General features: G+C 40.0%; 1 protein-coding gene across 13 annotated transcripts in view; it reads right to left on the bottom strand.

Moving 5' to 3' along the window:
• Positions 1-10,259, bottom strand: part of cdkl5 (cyclin dependent kinase like 5) — a 168,465-nt gene extending 158,206 nt beyond the window's left edge. For 9 of the 13 annotated variants that reach the window (XM_069889827.1, XM_069889815.1, XM_069889825.1 and 6 more), the window contains exon 1: positions 10,158-10,259. The gene's annotated coding sequence lies outside the window, so the exon portion shown is untranslated. Of the gene's footprint in view, positions 1-5,570; positions 5,626-8,636; positions 8,694-9,580; positions 9,746-10,137 lie in introns of those variants that run through there. The other 4 variants (XM_069889816.1, XM_069889819.1, XM_069889818.1 and 1 more) reach the window with 4 other exon arrangements.
• Between the last annotated feature and the right edge of the window lie 12,334 nt (positions 10,260-22,593).

Raw genomic sequence — 22,593 nt, forward strand, 5'->3', positions numbered from 1 at the left:
CTGCTTTATCCTGTTCCTCTAGATATGTATGCCAATATTACATTCACCGCCTTCTCCACCAACTCAACCTCTTTAGGGTATCTTGCACGATCAATACAAATGGTTTATAAAAAGTTAAAATGTTGACATTATCATCCTATTTTATCTTGCACCTTCAAATATCCAATCCACATGAATCATTTTCATCCTTGCACTGCGTTTTAGCTTTTTCCTTCATTTTATGATACACACTTTTTAAATGCTTGAAAACTACCTCTAAAAATCATTTCAGTCAATTCAAAATAATATTTAATGCAATATATTTAGAGATCAAGAAGGAATAAATCCAAGTTAAACCATTGAAAAAGTAAAAATCTACATTTCACTATTTTAATCTGCTTTAATTTACCCCTATTTTTCGGGAAATGTTATGGAATTGAAAATAGAGAGCCTTCATTGACCAAAAACTAAACTGATATATGATCTTTGTAGTTGTAGTCAGTAACTTAGCCATTTTCTTGCTCCAAATGAAGAGCTGCACTCATTTTGGTGAAAGTATAAACATAGTATGTAGGTCAATCTAGTTCAAAGGCTGGTTAACAAAAACAACTCAAATATTTTTACTAAGTATTTGAACTCACAAAACTGAAAGTAATAACTTTTAGTTACTTGAAAGACTCAAAATGTCAACAGACTTTTTTTTAAAATGTCCGATATTATTTGGCTGAGGAGACAAACAAATCATGAAAATACACATAGTAAAAGCAGATTAACTGGATTGTTTTCTCTATTTGAATTCACTCAAAACATTACATTTAAGCATCCTTAAAATACTTTTTTTTTTAAAAAACAGCTGCAACAAAAAATAAATTGAACAAATTAATATCAGTTCTGGATTGGTATGTTCTCTTTACCTGTAACGATTAGTATCCAATCATATTCACACAATTATTCATATTTAGCTCAAGAAATGCACGTTTAAAAAATTGTAATTCTTAAGATATCCTGAAGTTAACAATCATAAAATTGTCTTAAGATTTTCTCCAAAATAAACATTGTTGTTGTGCAAAGACAGCAAGGGAAATGGAACAATGTTGAGCAAATGGGCTCAAAACCTCCCATTTCATCTGTGAAGGCTATTATTAGTGATATCCATAAGGAAATGGCTACATATTTCAGTTCCACTCACTTCACTCTGAAGGGTATGAAAAGTCTTTGAAAGAAAGAATGCAGAGGAAACATGAAAAGGTTGTAGTAAAAATCCATTTTTGCAAAGTTAGTTTGGAGAAACTCCAGTTGTTCTGCTTGGAGAGAAAAGGAAATTGAGGGGTGATTTGATAGTTTACAAGATTAGACAGGTTTAGATAAAATAATTTTTAAAATACTGTTTCCATTATCTGGTGTTGCATGGTTGTAAGCAAGGGACACAGAGGGTACATGACAAAGAACAGACAAGAACAACAGCTTCAAAAACAAATTAGTAATGAATTTGATGAAAGTAAGTTTGTAAAACTCCAGGGATAGGACAGAGGAATGGTATGAATAGACTATATTTACCAATGCCCCAGTAAACAATGCTAAAATAACAAAATTAAATACATATTCATCAAACTTCAAAAACTATTAATTCAACATTATACTGCAATCTTTGGGAATAGTCATGTATTTTTTAACTATAAAATTGTTATGGGAAAATGGGACTGCAATCTTACATGACTGTGTCACAGATCCACCCTCAATCCTCATTGCACGTTATGATATGGTTCACCTCGTTGCACGTTAAGATATGGTTCACCATACCAACAGCACCCAAAACCTTTTTTCATTACAATTTGCCCAGTTGCAACAAATTAGCTCCTGCCAGTGAATTTCCTGCAATATCATGGGAGTCATACAACACAAAACATGTTCTTCAGTCAATTTCATCCACTCCAAACAGATGCCATTTTTGGTTAGTTCCATTTACTTGCCCTTCCTATCCATTAATCTGTCCAAATGTTTTTTGAATGCCAAAATTACACATTCTTATAGTTTCCTCTGGCAGCTTGTTTCAGATACATAACACACTCTGAGTCACAAAATTGCTCCTCAGTTCCTTCATGAACCTCTCCCCTTTCACCTGAAACCTATGATCTCTAGTCTGAGCATCATCTACTCTGGGGAAAAAAACTACTAGTATTTACTTGATCCATGTCCCTCATGATTTTACAAACCTCATCACTCAACCTCGTACATTCTAGGGATGAAATACCCAGCATATCTAAGCTCTCCCTATCACTCACCCTTCCAGTCCTGGCAAAATCCTAGTCAATCTCCTCTGTACCCCCCCTCCCCCCCCCTTGAAGTAAATGTGCCTTTCCTATAGCTTGGCAATAAGTCTCACAAGCCCTTATTACACTTAAAAGCTGCGTTATTGCCATATACACGACCAGCCTCTGGAAGCCGGCTTGTTTGTTTACACATAACAGAAAAAAGTCAGGTCAGTGAGTCCTTTTACTCAGCAAGCCAGGTTCCTGAAGCAAAAGAGGCAGGACATATAGTACAGCCACACTCCACCTCGGACAAGAACTACCTTCACAGATTAAAGCCGAGTAAGTTCAGACCCCCCCCACCCCAATCCACCTTTGATGCATTCACACAGTTAGGTGAAGTGCTCAAAAGGCACATAATACCTAGCTTTAATCATCTGAATATAAGGGGTTACAGTCTCACCAATGCCTTGTACAGCTGAATCATGCCCTAACTTTTGTACTCAATACCATGCATAACAAAGGCAAGTGTGCGAAATGCCTTCTTCACCATCTTGTCCATTTGTGCTGCCATTTTAAGGGAACTAATCTTCCTGCACCCAAAGTACCTCTGCTTGACAACATTCTCTAGACCCCCACCATTCACTGTCCTACCATGATTTGACTTACCAAAGTTCAATACTTCACAATGAGTGCAATTCCATGTCACTCCACACCCACCTACTCAATTGATATCCTTCCTCACTATCCACTAAACTACCAATTTCAGTGTCATCTGAAAAATTTACTAATCATATTAATCGCACAGCTCTAAATCATTAACATGGATAATAAACAACAGTGTACTCTGTACCACACACCACTGGTCACAAACCTCCATTCAGAATTACATCCCTTCACTACTACCATCGAACTCCTTCCATTAAGACAATTTTAAATCCAATAGGCCAGCTCACCTTGGATCCCCAATGATCTAACTTTCCATATCAACTTGCCACATGGGACATTATCATGGGCCTTGTTAAAGACCATTTATACATTCATTACCATACAATTGGTCCCAACAAAGCTTGAAAAACTTCGTGATGCCACCATCATCACCCTGTACAAAAACAAAGGCGAGAAATCAGACTGCTCAAACTACAGGGGAATCACGTTGCTCTCCATTGCAGGCAAAATCTTCGCTAGGATTCTACTAAATAGAATAATACCTAGTGTCGCTGAGAATATTCTCCCAGAATCACAGTGCGGCTTTCGCGCAAACAGAGGAACCACTGACATGGTCTTTGCCCTCAGACAGCTCCAAGAAAAGTGCAGAGAACAAAACAAAGGACTCTACATCACCTTTGTTGACCTCACCAAAGCCTTCGACACCGTGAGCAGGAAAGGGCTTTGGCAAATACTAGAGCGCATCGGATGTCCCCCAAAGTTCCTCAACATGATTATCCAACTGCACGAAAACCAACAAGGTCGGGTCAGATACAGCAATGAGCTCTCTGAACCCTTCTCCATTAACAATGGCGTGAAGCAAGGCTGTGTTCTCGCACCAACCCTCTTTTCAATCTTCTTCAGCATGATGCTGAACCAAGCCATGAAAGACCCCAACAATGAAGACGCTGTTTACATCCGGTACCGCACGGATGGCAGTCTCTTCAATCTGAGGCGCCTGCAAGCTCACACCAAGACACAAGAGAAACTTGTCCGTGAACTACTCTTTGCAGATGATGCCGCTTTAGTTGCCCATTCAGAGCCAGCTCTTCAGCGCTTGACGTCCTGCTTTGCGGAAACTGCCAAAATGTTTGGCCTGGAAGTCAGCCTGAAGAAAACTGAGGTCCTCCATCAGCCAGCTCCCCACCATGACTACCAGCCCCCCCACATCTCCATCGGGCACACAAAACTCAAAACGGTCAACCAGTTTACCTATCTCGGCTGCACCATTTCATCAGATGCAAGGATCGACAATGAGATAGACAACAGACTCGCCAAGGCAAATAGCGCCTTTGGAAGACTACACAAAAGAGTCTGGAAAAACAACCAACTGAAAAACCTCACAAAGATAAGCGTATACAGAGCCGTTGTCATACCCACACTCCTGTTCGGCTCCGAATCATGGGTCCTCTACCGGCACCACCTACGGCTCCTAGAACGCTTCCACCAGCGTTGTCTCCGCTCCATCCTCAACATCCATTGGAGCGCTCACACCCCTAACGTCGAGGTACTCGAGATGGCAGAGGTCGACAGCATCGAGTCCACGCTGCTGAAGATCCAGCTGCGCTGGATGGGTCACGTCTCCAGAATGGAGGACCATCGCCTTCCCAAGATCGTATTATATGGCGAGCTCTCCACTGGCCACCGTGACAGAGGTGCACCAAAGAAAAGGTACAAGGACTGCCTAAAGAAATCTCTTGGTGCCTGCCACATTGACCACCGCCAGTGGGCTGATAACGCCTCAAACCGTGCATCCTGGCGCCTCACAGTTTGGCGGGCAGCAGCCTCCTTTGAAGAAGACCGCAGAGCCCACCTCACTGACAAAAGGCAAAGGAGGAAAAACCCAACACCCAACCCCAACCAACCAATTTTCCCTTGCAACCGCTGCAATCGTGTCTGCCTGTCCCGCATCGGACTGGTCAGCCACAAACGAGCCTGCAGCTGACGTGGACTTTTTACCCCCTCCATAAATCTTCGTCCGCGAAGCCAAGCCAAAGAAAGAAAGAAAAGAACCATACAATTATAAAGTAAAACTGAACAAAACAATGTTCTTTGGTCTTCAGTGTAAAAACATGCAAACACATAGCACAAATACTTACATGCAATTTATACGCACTACATATATAAAAATAAGTAAATATTGTTAAATAATAGTAGATTTTTTAAGGGATTGTATGAGAAGTTCACCAGTCATTCAGCAATCTCATTGCCCGTGGGAAGCTGTTCCTCAGCCTGATGGTTAAGGCTCTGATACCTCTCGACAAGAGTACCTGGAACGTGCTATGTGCGATGTGGTAGGAATCAATGATTTTGTGAGTCCTCTTCAAACAACGATCTCGGTAGATCACATCAATGGGAGGGTAGGGTAGAGAGAGGGATGGGGTAGTGAGACCCCAGTGAACAACACCTAATTTTGCATCTGGGCATTCTTCAGCCGTATGGCATTAACATCGATTTCTCAGGTTTCTGCAAACCTGCTCTTCTTTCCCCCTCCCTTCCCCCTGTATTCTTTCCCTCAGATTTTCACCCCTTTCTTTTTTAGTCACCTAACTATCCATTCTCCTCTATGCTTGCTGCTGTGCCCTCCCTCCCTTCTCCACCTATTACAATATCTCCAGCCTTTGCATCCCTTACCTTTTTATTCAGGCACCTGGCAACATTTTTCCATACCTTGATGAAGAGTTCAATCCTGAAATGGCAATTATGTATCTTTAGAAAGGACACTGTTTAACCTGCTGAGTTTCTCCAGTACTGTGTGTTTACTAACGATCCCAGCGATCCTCTCTGCTGTTCTTATAGTCTTGTGGATTGACTTCCAATCCAATACTCCACAGCAACCATACCACACTGTGATGTAGCCAACTAGGACACTCTCGATGGAGCTCCTGTAGAAAGTCAAAAGAAATGGTGGCCCGTAGCCTTGCTCGTCTTATTCTTCTTAGGAAGTGCAGTTACTGCTGTGCCTTCCTGACAAGTGAAGAGATGGTGTGTGCCCAGGTCACAAGTAGGTCACTACGTAAGTGAACTCCAAGGAACTTGGTGCTCTCTACTCTCCATTACAGAGGTACTGATGTGTAGTGGAGGGTGGTCATTCGTAGTCCTCCTAAAATTCACAATCATCTCCTTTGTCTTATCCACATTGAGACTCGAGGTTATTCTCATAGCTTAACATGAGATTTTCCATTTCTTCCCTGTAGTGGAACTCATCGATGTTGCTGTTGAAGCTAACTACTGTCGTGTCATCTGCAAATTTGATGACCCTGTCGGAGCTAGATCTGGTGATGCAGTAGTGAGTCAGTAGTGTGAACAGGAACGGGCTGAGCACACAGCCTTGAGGTACACTAGTGCTCAGTATGTTAGTGCTTGACGTTCTACTAACAACCCAGATAGGCTGTGGTCTTTTTGTTAGGAAGTCTAGAACCCAGTTACAGAGAGGGATGTTGAGTCCCAGTGAAGATAGCTTCTCCACCAGTCTCTGGGGAATGATTTTATTAAACACTGAGCTGAAGTAGATGTATAGCAGCCTGGTGTATGAAGAGTCATTCTCCGGTGAGTGAGGACAGAGTGGAGGGACAAAGCTATAGCATAATCAGTAGAACAGTTCCATCTGCAGGCAAATTGAAATGGGTCCAGTGTCTCTGGGAAATGCACTTTAATGTGTTCCATCACTAGATGTTTGAAGCATTTTATAATCCCACATCAACCCTCTTCCAAAAAAAAACTATCAGATTCATGAGACATAATCCCCAATGCACAAAGCCATGCTGCCCATGCAAATATGATAGATCCTGTTCCAGACTCCTCTCCAGCAATGTTGTGACTACTGACATCAAGTTTACTTCCCCATAACTCCCTGGCTTGTTCTTGCTGTCCTTGTTAAATAACAGCACAACATTAGCCACCCTCCAGTCTTGTGGCACTTCAAGCGAGACCAAAAATCATCTCTCAGCAAGGCCCTTTGTTCCCTAGCTTCCTACAAGATGTTATCCAATTTAATATGCACCAGAGCTGCCTGCACCTCCTCCCTGGTACTTCTCATCTGGTCCTGGACATTTTCTTCAATTCCTTGGCTTTCAAAATCTTCTCCACAGTAAAGACTGATTAGAAATATTTAAAGTCTCAAGACTTCCTGTTGATCCACACAAAGACAGCCATGTTGAATTTTTAATGGAATTAATTCTCTTTCAAGCCACCTCTTACTCTTGGTATTCCTGTAGAATCTCTTGGGATTTTCCTTCACCCTGCCAGCTCTATCACAAGTTCTTTTTTTGCTCTTCTGATTTTGCTGTTGAGCATATTCCTGCACTACTTATACTCAAATGATTCATCTGATCTGGATTTCTTAAATCAGATATATACCTTCTTTTTACCTGTCCAGAGCCTCCATATTGCTCGACAGCCAAGATTCCTTAAACTTTTAACCATTGCCCTTCACCCTAACAGGAATATGAGGAGTCTGAACTCATGCTATCTCATCAAAAAAAGTCTCACTTGCCAACTGTCCCCTTGCCTCAAAACATCCTCTCCCAATCAACTTCCACAAGTTCCTGCCTAATTGATCCAAAAATCAGCCCTGTTCCAATTTAGGACTTCAACTATGGACCAGTCCATTCTCTCTCTATTGTTGATTTATTCTCTCCAAAGCCCTCCTCAAATTACCTTTGGTCCAACTACCAAGAAACTTACTTTGGATGACACTAATTTCTCAACTCCACGTTGCTCTCACATCATCCCAAACAATGCTGTGATCCATGACAAACTGAAAATAACTGGTTCTGCATTACCATCTTCTCTCACAAGGCTTCGAGAGCCTGCCCCATCAGACAACTTCCCACAACAGTTTCTTGATGGACTGAAATTTCATACAAATTAATTGTCAGAGCTTTTGTTGTTGGTTCACACGACCATTTTTTTTTTGCTGTCCTATTCCTTATCGCTGTACAACCTTAAAGTATTTGGTTTTATTGTAACTCTGCCTTTGCCAACAACTGAGAGTGGTACCTCAGTTATCTTGGAAATAAATTTTATTATTCCCATCTTTAATTTCTCTTCCTTTAGAACCCTTTAAAACCTGATCCCTTGACTTTGCCCATCTTAATATCTGTATTACTTTGTAATGTTAGGCTGCTATGATACAGGTTTTTAAAAAAATGTTAACTCTGGTATTTCCAATAGCAGAAGAATAGTTTGTGATCCATGTTGGCAATATTCCATGTTGGAATCGCATGATGTAAAGAAGTATCAGCAAGGGTTGAGAAAGACCAACATATGAAGCAAGCAGGCACTAGAAAATCTTACCAAACATGCAACAATCGAACAAAACAGAAAATTTTAAGAAATCTCATCCAAGAAAAAACAATGGTTATAACATTTAAAATAATCTGACCATACTTTTTCCCCAAACACTCCAGCAACAATTGAAAACACTAGTATTAAACCTTCATCCCAGCCAACACCCTGGAATTTGGAAGATATTGTTTCCGTCTAGGGATTGCAGAAACAACTACTCCATCAAAGAATGGGCAGCAAAACATGAGAGTCATGATGAGAAGTGACAACATATTTGAATCATCGTACTCCTTGATAGCTAATAACAGATCATTTATCAAATTTCCAGCATTTTATAACCACCTACCAAATATTCAATGGAAATTATCAATGTTAAATAATTTAAAATATTTCTGTATTCAAAATACTTACGAATATTTCAGGAAACATGCTTAAGGAGCATCACACACTTTGGATTAAAAACTACATAGAAAGGGGACGAAAACAACTTGAGTCGACAGGTGAAGTCGATTAGCTTGAACATTAAAAATTGAAAAAACGATTTTAATTTGAAAAAAAAATAAGTATGCTTAGTTGTATTTATTTCTCTCAAATGAGTGGCCAATCATCACCATTCCATTTTCAATTGTTATCATGTGTCAAATTCTACCACAAGTTGAAGTCATAATTGTACAGCTGTAACAATCACTGGATTGGTTACTATTTTCTTTTAAACAACAGTAGAAATTCAGTATTCTGGACTAATAATTTATTGAGACATTGTTTCAGCTACCTTTCTTGTTTTGTTTCAATGAGTAAATTTATTCAGCTACATAATTACATCCAAATTAGTGTAACATTTTCAGGAAAAATAAGTACATTAACCTTTGCTTACTTTCCCAAATCAAGAATCATACCCAACAACTTAAATTATTGGGGCTCCCAATTCAGACTTACCAAAGAAATATATTTTATTTCAAACAGAAAGGTCCAAATCTTCTAAACCAATATCAAAGATCACTTTGAAATGTTTTCTCCATGAAATGTGATTTTTTTTGCTCCTCTGCACTCTAACCTGTTGCCTAAATCCAGTGTTCTGATTAGAGGTCAAGATTTTGACTGGCCAGATTAACAGTGGGAAAAAAAGAACCAGAAGTAGGTCAGTTCCAGATCAGTGCACTATTTAAGTAGGACACTGCAGTAGATCAGTACTTCTGAAGTTTCAGTTCACATAAAACAGATATCGTACAAAAAGTGATCCTAATCCTTCCCAAACCTACCATTTCTCCAAATTACATCAATTTGTCATTCATTACTAATAGTCAACAAAAATTGGCAAAGATCATATGCAATAATTACTCTGAAATTCTACTAACCATTTAAAATTGATGATCAAGCCATCTGTGGGCAGCTTTTAAACACATCAAATTAATTTAATGGGTCAAGAGGTGTGACTTCAGAGTAGTTTTGGAAAACAGGTCAAATTCTTAATTGCGGACGAGGATCAAGAAAAACGAGATCACGATAAACATATCTTTTTAAAAACAGAATACTATTTCAGGAACACGCCAATAAGCGAAAGTCAAAACATGACAGCCAATGGCGCTGTTAGAATTGTTAATTAATCAAGTCGCAGCGTTACAAATCTGCGAGTGGGGTGGAAATCGGATGTACGGAGCCTCCCCGGGGCAGCCAGCCCCTCCGTCTTGCCTGCAACATGCCAAATCCTGAGCGAACGAGTCGACAGGTGAGCGGAGGGTGGAGGTTGCACGATGTCCCCGCGAGGAGGGGCGCGAGCCTGAGGCTCGGGCTGGGACTGCTCCGTTCTGGTTCGCCACGAACTGCCGCGGCGCTTGACGCCGGGAGGAGCGCAGTCCGAGTCCCCCCACCCCACAGCACTCGAACACCAAACAAGCGGGACCTGCCCACTGACCGTCTCTCGCCCTCTCTCACCTCCATCCGTGAGGCGCTCTGCTCCGCAGCAGCCAGCTCTCTACCAGACCGCCATGTTCCACTGCGTAACCGCAACGTCAGGAACATCGCGTGCAGAGATGAGTCACACCGCTGGGCGGCTCGCGAAGGAGGGCCACATGTTGCACTCGGAGGCGAGCGGCAGCAGTTCGAAAATTCCCATCCTGTCTCCGCTCCCAGTCCCCAATCACCTTCAAGGCTGACGCCGACTTCCAACTCCGGCCTCTCTTGCAGACTCTCATCAGCAGGGAACTAAAAAAAAAATGTGTATGCTTTTGCCGACCTCGCATTCTGTCCATTCTCCTCTGTCTCACGACTTGACCTTCCTGACTCAACGATGCAAGGCTCAACTTTTGACAATCTGTTCAACATCTGTTCAAATTTGATCTCTGCTTTGCATTCGAACTCTGTTGGAATAAATCTTCCAAATGAAATAAATACATCTTTGCATCTCAACTTGCTGAGTTCCTCCACCATTTCTCGGCTTTTAAATACAATCACAGTGTCTGCAGATTTATCTGCAGTGTTTCACTCTGTTGAAATAACCCGTTTGGCTTGTCTTTTTATCGCCGACTTTTGGCTTTGAATGATTTGCGTATTTGCTCATTCAAAGCTGTTTCTTGCCTTCCAAAAAGATAAATTGTATCCAAAGTGGATTTAATTCCAATGTGCCTATTCTCTTAATCTTTCAATCTGTTCATGAATATTTTCCATCTCCATTACTTTCAATTCCTCCAAATTTAAAGCATTTTCAGCAAATGTTGTTCTTCCAATTCATTAATAAATTGGGGCAAACACTGAGGCAACAAAATATCACCCACCCACCAATTGTAGCACTGAAATACGATGCCAACTTAGAGCTCAAGGACAGAGACAATAATTATCCTTGTCAAAGAAGTAACAAACTGCAAAATTAAAGAATGATACTTTAATTCAACAAAAATACCTGTGTTTGAATCACCACATTTACAATTTAGTTCAGTCCATTTTATAATCATCCTACTGATAAATGAAAATCAGATCTTGTATCCTTACAATATTAAAACTGTTGAGACGTAATAAAGAATTGAACTGTTTACATTGCACAATGAACAACTTTCAATACACAGCTCAGTATTCATGTATGGACAATAGTTCAAACAACTCATTGCACCTATATTGTCAACTACAGATTTATCTAATTCATTCAGATGCAAATAATATTGATTGTTTGGAGCAAATCTGAAGATTATTTGAATGGCAGTTTAGTTAACAGTAATAACATGGTTGAAAGGTCCTGCCTGACCAAATTCTTCAACTTCTCAAATTGTGATTTCACAATTGGACTGTTAGAATCACACAATGTTCAAAAGCTTGAGTTCCAAGGTGCATTTCAGTGCACATGGCCTTGAAAATGACCTTCAGCAGCACTGAGCTTGGAAGACTCAACTTCAGACACTATCTCAGCAAAGGTGGCTTAATAGATCTTTACTTCCTTTGGATGCTGTGAGACCTGCTGATTTCCTCCACCATTTTTGTTTTTAAAGGTAATTGCAGTCCCAGCTGTATATTTTTGAGGTTAGAAATACTCCACCTGGTACTTTTATCAAGGCCAAGATCACGGTTTCAGTGGTCACAAGCTAAACTGGGAGGGTGGCACACTGGATCAAAATCTTTTTATAGGGTCACTGGACTGAGATTGACATTTGCTAAGTTGTGGAGATGAGCAGTAGAGAATTAAATTAACCAGCATTTGAATTGTGGTAGGATGTGAGCTGGAGGTACGAAGAATCAAGAAACAGCATGTGATTTTGTTGGAAGGGGTGGTATGTCAAACAAATGGGTACCAGCATTTGTGTTTGAGGGGTGGGGGGCAAGGATGTTAGTAGGGAATGGATCAAAGACAAGAACTTACAAAATTGGGTTGGTGAAGAAGAGTGAATTGGGGATTGGTTCTTGTCAATGGTGGACTGGGTGGGAGGAGGTGTGATTGGGAACCAACATTTGAGATCTGGGCACAGTGTCCTGTATGGACAAGGATTAGGAATTGGCTGCTGGGAATGGGAAGGGGGAGAATCTGTACAAGCAAGAGCAATGCAATCGGAGGAGCTGGTACAGTCAAAAAACTGAGGTCAATATCATGTGATCAGTAACAACCAATTAAGGTGTGAGAGTCAGGCAAATGTGGAGAAATCAGGAAGCAGAGAATGCTGTGCAAAGGAGTGGGAGAAGGAAAGGGAACAAGTATAAATATTCTCTAAAAGAAGCAATACATAAGAAATAATGTCATCAACATTGGAAAAACTAATTAAGGAGCTCAATGGCATTTTACCCTTGGGAATGCATATTGAATTTCTGGATGCAAGCAAAATAACTCAAATGTGATCATTGTACAATTTCCCTCCAGGAGAAAATATGTTTCAATATTAGAACACAAACAAGCAGCATTATCGAGGACAAATTTTGTGGATCAGATAAAGAAAGATGTAAATGTCCAAATTAAGGTTTTAGCAAGTGAATGGGTAGTTCAAGAATAATAATATTGATGAATTTTGCCATTGAAGTATTAAGCCATTTGCAATAATGGTGTTGTGTCTGGGGTTGGAATCGTTGGAAATGTGGAGACTGAGAAACTGAATAAATTGGGAGTATTTTCACTTAAATAATCAAATTCAGTGGGAATTTAACAAATCGATTACAAGATTTTAAGATTATATAATGGAAGGCAATTTTTTCTTCTGGGTGGAGTCAAGGATGAGAGATCAATATTTAAAATCACGAAGATTGACTCCAAAAAGATTATCCAACCAAGGTTGCTTTACCATAATGAATGGTTGTCATCATTATCACTGCATCTTTTAAAAGAATAATAGATGTATTTGAGAGTAAAATACAAAGGTAAGGGAAGAAAGATTGGCTATTCTTGATTGCTCTAGCAAAGTTCCAATAAGGCTGTGATGGATTAAGGTAGTGCAGGGCCTATAGCATTTATTTTAAAGGGACCCCAAATTAAGCTGGCTGGTGCATGTGCGGTCCTAAATAGTGCCGACTGGTACATGCACAATGAGGGAGAAGTGTGACTACACTGACCCCACCCATCCCCCCAAAAAAGTTTCTGATGCTGACCCTGCATGTGTTTTTTGGTAAGTTTGAAATAGTGTTAATTATTTTTAACAAAATGAGGCTAGCTTTCTCAGATTACTATATATTTAGTGATTACCAGCAGCGAATCTGGGGAACATAGTACCTAAGACAAGCACTGAAATTGCACTCCTTCCCCCTTTTAAAACTTACACATTTTGCACTTACACTGAAATTCCCCTCCCCTCCTAAAACTTAGGAGGTGGCAACTGGTTCAATGCTGGATCAATGGCCATCTTTGATACCCATAATCCCCCATGCAGCTGCAACCACTCTGTGATTCCCTGGTTCTGGTGGAGCAGTTCCAGGTGCGTGGGGGGGTTATGCATAACGAGGCCGGCCTTGCTCCCACATTGAACCATCTCCATGAGCTGCCAGGGTAGCCCCGAAACAGCCCGATCTGGTGAACTCTGGCAGCACCACACCCCTGCTGCCGCATAGGGAGTTAGATTGGGGGGGGCCCAGACGGCTGAGGCTAGGAGCAAGGCAGTCAGGCGAGGCGAGGACAGTGGCACCTCCCCCTTTAAGATTAGCGATTTTAACCTATGATCACCTTTAATTGGGGTTATTAACACAGACTATCAATGTGGTATCTCATAGCTACTACACAAAGATGAAAATGAATTTTTTTCTCATAATTCATAGTACATAAATGTGAGGGTCCTTGAAAATCCAGGACCCATAGCATATGCTACTTTCACTACCACGTTAATCCGGCCCTGCAGCAAGGATGTAATTCATCAATTGTCAACCACATTCCAAATTTCTGTGATTCCATAGGTGATTCATTTAATAGTTTTATATCTGACTTAAACACTTTTTGAACTCCCACTCTTCACACATTACAGTTTTATAAACTACATTCACAGATTTCATTGCACTTCTCCAGACTAGTTTTGTTTTCAACCTTCCCATGTTAGTGTCAAAAGCAACATTTTTTTATAAACTCAATCTCATTTTTTGATGTCTGACTAATCAAACCAATTTCATTGTAAATATTTGGTTTTCATGTCAATTGCCCTAACTAGAAAAATGGCAACAATATATAATGATTAAATGCTATTAATATGACAAATACTTGAATAGCTTATTTACAAGTTATTTCTTTTACTATTCTGATCTTAAACAGCAACAAAATTGCACAAGAACTCATAAACGTTGCGTTCTATTGAAGACCTACAGGCTTCACATTCTGCAAAAGACAACATAACCCATATATTAACTCATGAAGACAAAAATTATTCATTGCAAGAGCCTTAGTTCTTCCTGAATTTTCTAGAACATTTACAATAACAAAGGCAGTACAAAAAAAGAAATAGGCCCTTCAGTCCACCAAGTCTGCATTACCTATGATGCCAACCTAAAGTACTTCAATTTGCCTGCACATGGTCTGCAATGCAGTACCCTCCATAATGTTTGAGACAAAGTCTTTTTTTTCCTTTATTTGCTCCTGTGCTCCACAGTTTTACATTCGTCATCAAACAATTCACATGGAATTAAAATGCACATTCCAGATTTTATTCAAGGATATTTGTATACATTTTTGTTTGCAACACATTTTATACATAGTCCCCTCATTTCAGGGCACCATAAACTTTGTGACTTTGGCTTCACAGGTGTTTGTGATTACTCAGGTATGTTTAATTGCTTCATTGGTGCAGATATAAGAGAGCTCGGTTTGCTCAAAGCTTTTGATCACCTTTGGAGCGTATAGTTGCCATTTATCAATATGAGGATCAGAGTTGGGCCAATGGAAGTCAAAGAAGCCATTAGGAGGCAGAAAAACAAGAATAAGACTGAAAGAGACATCACTAAAATCAACTGTTTGGAACATCATTAGGAAGAAAGAGCATGCTGGTGAGTTCAATAAACGCAAAGGGACTGGTATTCGAAAGAAGACCTCCGCTGCTGTTGACGAAGAATTCTCTTCATAATGAAAAAAATCCCCAAACATATGTCCGACAGATCAGAAAAACTCTTTGAGTGGTATCACCAGGAGTGATGACTCCTGACTAGTTGATCTATCTCACTCCTGTATGCTTCCTCAATGACGTTTGTGTTTCTGCTGCCGACTGTGATATCATCGGCAAATTTGTAGATGGCATTTGATTTGCTCCTAGCCACAGTCATGGGTGTAGAGAAAGTAGAGCAGTGAGCTAAGCGTGCACCCTTGAGGTGCACATGTGTTGACTGTCAGTAAGGAGGAGACATTGTTGCTGAATTGCATTGACTGTGGACTTCTGAAGAGGAAGTACAGGATCCAATTGCAGAGGAAGGTGCAGAGGCCCAGTTTTTGGAGCTTGGTGACCAGTACTGAGGGGCTAATGATGTTGAAAGCTGAGTTGTAATTAATGATAAGCAGCTTGAAGTACGTGTTGCTGTTGTCTAGGAGATCCAGGGCTGAGTGAAGAGCTAGTGAGATTGCATCTGCTGTGGGGTGATTGTGGAAGTAGGCGAATTGCAGTGGGCCCAGGTCTTTACTTGGGTACGAGTTAATTCTGGTCATGACCAACCTCTCAAAGCATTTTATCACAGATGTGAAGTGCTACTGCACAACAGTCATTGAGCAGCTCACTCTGCTCTTCTTGGAAACAGGTATGACGGATGCCATTTTGAAGCAGCTGGGAACCTCTGACTGCTGCAATGAGAGTTTGAAGATGTCAGTGAACACTCCAGCTAGTTGGCTGGCGCTGATTTTTAGTATCCTGCTAGGTACGCCATCAGGGCCTAAAGCTTTGCGAGGGGTCATCCTCTTGAAGGATGTTCCGATGGCCTCAGAGACAGATATCTCAGGGTTGCCAGGTTCTGCATGGATTCTTATTGGTACTGTTAAATTCTCCTTTTCAAAGCAAGCATAAAAGGCGTCCAGCTCATTGTGTAGTAAAGCATCTCAGCCATTGATTATGTTAGGCTTCACCTTGTAGAATGTAATGGACTGCAATCCAGTGATCATTGGGGGATGGATCACCTCACGTATGTCCAGATAAAGTTCCATCTGCCACATCTCTAATCAAATTTTCATTTGGCCTATATCTTCCAGAATCATTTGACAACTTTCCTCATTTTCCACAACTCCACCCATTTCTATGTCATCTGCAAATTTATGAATCAGACTCCCTTTATTTTTATCCAAGTATTATGAACAAATGAGGTACCAGCAGAGATCTTGTGAAAATCTATGCTTTGATTTTGTCAGAGATTAGCATGGTTGAACCATTTTCATAAACATTTTAAACAATAAGCATATTTTCCCCCTCATTGCTAAGTCTTTTAATAGACTAAATTATATTCCAAACTCCAAACAGAAAAATGATTTTTTTCCATCAATTTCTCACAATAAGTGAATTTCATGCCTACATATCAATCATGATCTGCATAGGAAGAGACATTTGATGTTATTTTTGTCATTATTCTATGTTCCAAAATGGCTCAGGGAGCTAAAGACAGCTCAGCCACTACAACCTCTTTATAAATCACTGTGGCAATAACAGAGAGTAGGTTGACTTTCAAATCCTCATGTTGGTTAATGTTCAAATCCTCAAATCAAATGTTCATGGATCAGGAAATGGATCCTAGCTTTTCTAATTCAAGGGCAAAATATGCATGGTTTAGCCTTGCAATATAGTGAGAAGAAAGAACAGGCAGCCATGAACCTGACAGTTACTGACTCTGGCTGTGTTTCTCCAATAGTTCATTTTAATGCAGACATCCCTGTTTCAAATAACAGTCAGAATGAGAAAACAGCTTTATATAGTTGTTGTCATGTAGGTGTGTCATGACCTGCTGATCTTGGCAGTCACCCAAGCTATGTTGGCAGGGTATCTGTGCCTTTCTTCAAGCACAACTAATAGCAGTTGATATTCCTTCAGGTTCAAATTAAGCTTAAATGAGTTTTTGGCAGGCATGGACATTGTGGACCTCATGGTTTCTTTTGGTGCTATTGTCTACAATTTATTGGAATTCCCAGAGTAATCTTCATTAGAATCTTCACATATTTTAAATGCATAATCCATAGCATAACTTCAGAACTATACACTAATCCTATGAAAAACTAAAATCTAAAACACCTCTGTTGGTGAAAGTAGTTATACAAAAATCATTGAATCACTTTCATCTGCAGGTTAACCTTCTATAATACATCTATAATCTCTCTAAAAAGTTCATAAATAGCCTGCATTCTTATCCACTGTATACTAATGCAAGTATCAGGCAAACAACTTCATTGTGGAACACAAGTAAGTTAAGTTGAAAACTTAGTCATCTCTGGGTTAATACTGTTTATGGACAATGGTAGTAAATAAAGTGCAATTCAAGCAATTGGTTTGAACTGGTAGGACAGATTTATTTTAATCATGCTTCAGTTTTTTAAAAAATATTTTATTTAATATAAAACCACAAGCAAACATATCACAATATTTCAAACTTAATCCAAATACATGTGGTGTTCTATAATAAAGAAAAAAGAAAGTTTAAAAAATACAAAATGAAGTTTAAAAAATACAAAAGAAAGAAAAGCTTCCTATAAATCCCCCCACACCCTCCCACCAACCTCCTACAAATTAAAAAAAAGAGAGACAAGAATACCACAACAGGAGTACTTCACTTTCCAATACTTTTAAACACATATATATAACATGCTTCAGTTTTTCAGTTGAAATACGAGGACTTTGTAACAAAAATTGTAGCCAGTTTCCTACATTCACAAGTACTGCATATCATCTAGATTCCATTTTAGTGAGGCTGGGTCTTATTACAAAACAATGTTATTTTGTAACGAGTCCACAGAATAGATGCAAGTCCAGAATTGGGTATCGTGACTATGCCTTCCATATTTTTCTGCAGCCTGTTACATTTGTGATTCCTCTCAGACAGCAGAGATAAGTTCAGCATTAATACTGTGCAATCAATTAAATTTAAATAATGATGCTGTAGTTGTTTGTGAGTTGTAGGAACACTAAGTTTAATTGTTTAACAATTTGGTTCAAACATTAAGTTTAATAATTCAACAGTTCAGCTCAAATGTCATTATCCATGGTTGTAAATGTGCGCCAACCCGTCGTATCAAAGAGAGGAAAAGAAACTGCCCAGTCTTGTGCTGCTTGGACCCCATCATGCACTGGGTTCCCACTCTCGTGAGAGCCCAAACCTCCAAACGAAGGTTCAAGAACTAAGTGGTGCCATTCACCACATGAACCCCCCCCCCCACTCCCCCAGAAACAGAATATTGGAGGTAGTTAGGAGGTCGAGTTGAAGGTGGGGTGGTTGTGATGGTGCCTCCTACACTGGTTGTTCAATGTCCATGTGTGCCGACTTCAGATGGCCCATGGAGACCGATGAACATGTCAATGATGCAAACCATGGCACTGCTTTGCAGTACTCTGAAGGGCCCCTTGTATGGCTTTTGCAGAGGTGTTCGGTGGGAATCTCAGCAAAGGAAAATGTACTGGCAGTCTGGAGGTCAGATGGGATGTACGTGGTTGTGAGTCCGAGTTGGGAAGTTGGGACAGAAGAAAACATGGCCACCTTCTCACAGAGGTGTGTTAGCATGGTCGTGGCAGTTCTTGATGTCCACACACTGGGGGATGATGTCCCCTGGGACCGTAAGCAGGGCACCGTACCCCAGTTCATCTTAGGAAGTTGCCAGGTCCTCCTCTGGGGTAGTGAGTATGTCTAGCATGACCCACGGCAATTCATCCATCTAGTTTGGGCCCGTGAGCCGTCCCTTGAGAGATGCCTTCATGTGCCAGTGAAAACATTCCACTATGCCATTTGCTTGCGGGTGGTAGGCCGTTGTGTGGTGCAGCTGAGTGCCAAGCTGCTGGGCCATTGCTGAACTCAGCCCAGAGGTGAACTGTCCACCTCTGTCAGAGGAGTGTCCTCCAACAAGCCAAAATGAGCTATCCATTGGGTGCTGGGCACATGCACAGGCCACAGTAAAGATGTATGAGAGTGGGTCAGCCTCTGGCCATCTCGTGAATCAGTCCACGGTGGTGAAAAGGTGGGTAACACCTCTGGATGGGGGCAGCAGTCCCACAATGTCGACATGGATATGGTCAAAACATCAGTGTGTTGGGGCCAAGTTCTTCAGCGGTTCCTTGATCTGTCGCTGAATCTTGGAGATTTGACAAGGATGCACACTCTGGCCTAGTTGCCGACCTGTTTGCACAACCCATGGCACATGAACTTGGCTGCAATAAGTTCCTTTGTTGGCTGAATAGAAGGGTGAGCAAGGCTGTGAACCATATCGAAGATCCGGCATAGCCAGGCAGCAGGGATGATGGGTCTTGGCTGTCCCATAGACACATCACAAAGGAGTGTGAAGGCTAGCACAGGGATTGGTATTTGGACCCCCGTTGTTGTTATATATGTTAATGATTTGGATGTGAATGTTGTAAGTATGATTCTAATTTTGTGAATAACATGTAAGTTATTGGTGTGCATAGCAAGGAAGATTGTATCAGCGTACAGCAGGATATAGATCAGATGGAATGCAGGTAGAATGTTGGCTGATGGAATTTAATCCTGACAAAACAAGAGGATAAATTTTGAGAAGTCAAGTATGGGTTCAGGTCAACAGTTCCCTGAAAATAACAATATGGGTAGACAGGGTGTGGAGGAAGACATTAGATGTGCTAGCCTTCATAGATTGGGGCAAAGAATATTAAAGTTGGGATATTATATTACAAAACACTTTTGGACCACCCTTGAAGTATTGTGTGCAATGCTGGTAACAAGGTTTGAAGGACAGAGAGCAAGAAGCAGATTGTCCAGGATGTTGCCTGGATTGAAGGACTAGAGATTGGATAAGCTGATTTTGTTTTCCTTGGAGCAAAATAAGCTAAAGGATGATGTGACCAAGATATTTAAAATTATGAGGCAAGGGGTATCAAAAATAGGAAGTATAAAGTGAGAGGAAGAACGATTCAGGGAGGTTTGAGGGTCTTTTTTTTTACTTAATGACTGGTTGATATCTCCAACATGCTGTTAGAGGATAAGGTGAAGAGGAAACAATCACCACATTTAAGAGACATTTCAGAATCAGAATTTATTGCCATGAACAAGTCGTGAAATTTGGTGTTTTGTGGCAGCGTCACAGTGCAAACATTCATATTATAACCATCTTACAACATTATTATGATTTTTTTTTTAAAAAAGATAGTAGTACATGAAAAATAAGACAGTGTCTTTGGTTCATTGATTATTCAGGAATCTGATGGCAGTGGGGTTGACTGTTCATCTTTCGGCTCCTGTACCTTTTTCCCAATGGTAGCAGAGTGAAGAGGGCCTGGCTTGGGTGGTGGGGGCCTTTTTTCAATATTTTGTTTTCTTTAAAAATAGTAACATTTTAAATATATATTAAACTTTTTCTCACAAACGCAACAAACAAAAACAAAACAGTCCCTCCCTACCTCCACCCCCCACCCTTTCCGTACATATAAATCCATTCACCGTCAGTGCTTACGTATATTTTAAGTATATATAGTACAGTTGGGGAAGCTATGTTTTTATATAAATATTATATAAATAGTTACTTTTATGCCCTTTCTTTCCTATTTATTACTGTATTTGGACCCCTATGTGGGCAAGGTATGGCTGCCAGACCTTCACAAAAGTGTCATATTTATTCTTTTAGTTACATGTGATTTTTTTTTCCATATGTATACAGCTGTTCATTTCCACAGTTCATCATGCTATAAGTAGAGGGGAGTCGGATTTCCAAGTGTTTGCAATACTTTTTTTTTTGCTACTGCCAGTGCTATTTTTATAAATGAGATTTGTCGCTTATTTCCATGAAATTACCTAATAGATATAGCTCCGGGTCACCCCTGAAGCCATTCCTATTATCCTGGTTAATTTTTCTGTGATTTCTTGCCAAAATGGCCTGGTGGTGTGGGTCTTTGAGGATAGAGATTACTTTTTTAAGACACCGCCTCGTGTAGATTTCCTCTATGGAGTAGCACTCTGGTGTCTGTGAAAAGCTTGAATTCTACAAAAGATCTGGTATAGAATTGATAAATGTAAATTGCAGTCAATATTGACATTGTTAAAAGTAATTTTGATAATATTGATAACTGAGTTTAAATTCAAAAAATTATAAATAAAATATTCAAAAAAAAGTCTGCTGTCTGTGATGTCACAGGCCTAGTTAACAACCCTCTAGAGTTTATTCTTGTCCTGTGAGTTGGCATCTCCATACCAGGCAGTGATGCAACCCGCTAGAATGCTCTCCACAGTACACCTGTAGAAGTTTTTGGTGACATACCGAATCTCCTCAGGCACCTCACAAAGTATATCCACTGGCGATATGAACATTGAATAACCAAGTCATTGAAGAAAATGGACTGAATGTTGAATTCATGTTGATGAACAAGAAGATTGACATGGATGTGGTGGGTTGAATGGCTCATTTCTGTGTTAAACAACTTTATGATTGTAACCTGCCTTGGGAATTTACCTACAGTTACCACTTAGTGGGTTAACATCTTTACATTGATAATTTTAGAATTGCGTTTCATCGATTTAAAAGGATCCTGATGTCAACCAATGCCTGTACTTACAAATGTACCTACCTGGCAATTGAAATTGAAACTACTTTAGATTATTTTTTCTCTCTTGCTGTGTACATTGAAACCAATCATTGTGCTCCAATTGAAGTCAGCAAATCTCAGAGATTTAACAAAATATTTTCTGATAAATCCTTTTTAAAGATACTAATATAATTGTTCTGGTCATGAATGAACCAAATTCTAATCAAACAATCAAATGAAAATGAGCTTCTGTTTTATTGTGGTAAGTTTTTCAATATGTTTCTCTGCTGTTTTGAATCTCTTTAGATTCCTATAGGCCTCACATCCTGCAATTGTGTTAATTCCAGTTCCCTTCTCCAAGTGATTGTTATTTGTGCCAAGTCCTTCTTATGATTTCCATCTTTGTAGTTCAGATGTATATTAACAACAAAAATTAGAATTTACATAGTCAAGATCGTAACTTGAGGTAGTTCACAGAAAAATTATCAACCAAATTTGATAACATGCCAGCTAAAAAAAAATCACAACTATTTTTATCTGGTGTATCTATGAAAACATCCCACAGTTTTTCTTCCAAAGCCAACTCCAGCTCTTGCAAAATGTGTTAACAGATTGTTTTAAGAAGTTTTATATCCATATATTGAAAAAGTTCATTGGATTATTGTTATCGGCTTCTATCTGAATATTTCAAACTCGAGATTTGACATCGGATCATCCATTTTTTTATTTAAACTCTAATCTTCTTCCCCGATGTGTGAGGTAACAACTAG

The sequence above is a fragment of the Narcine bancroftii genome, chromosome 7 (genome assembly GCF_036971445.1).
Source record: "Narcine bancroftii isolate sNarBan1 chromosome 7, sNarBan1.hap1, whole genome shotgun sequence".
Classification (NCBI taxonomy): domain Eukaryota; kingdom Metazoa; phylum Chordata; class Chondrichthyes; order Torpediniformes; family Narcinidae; genus Narcine; species Narcine bancroftii.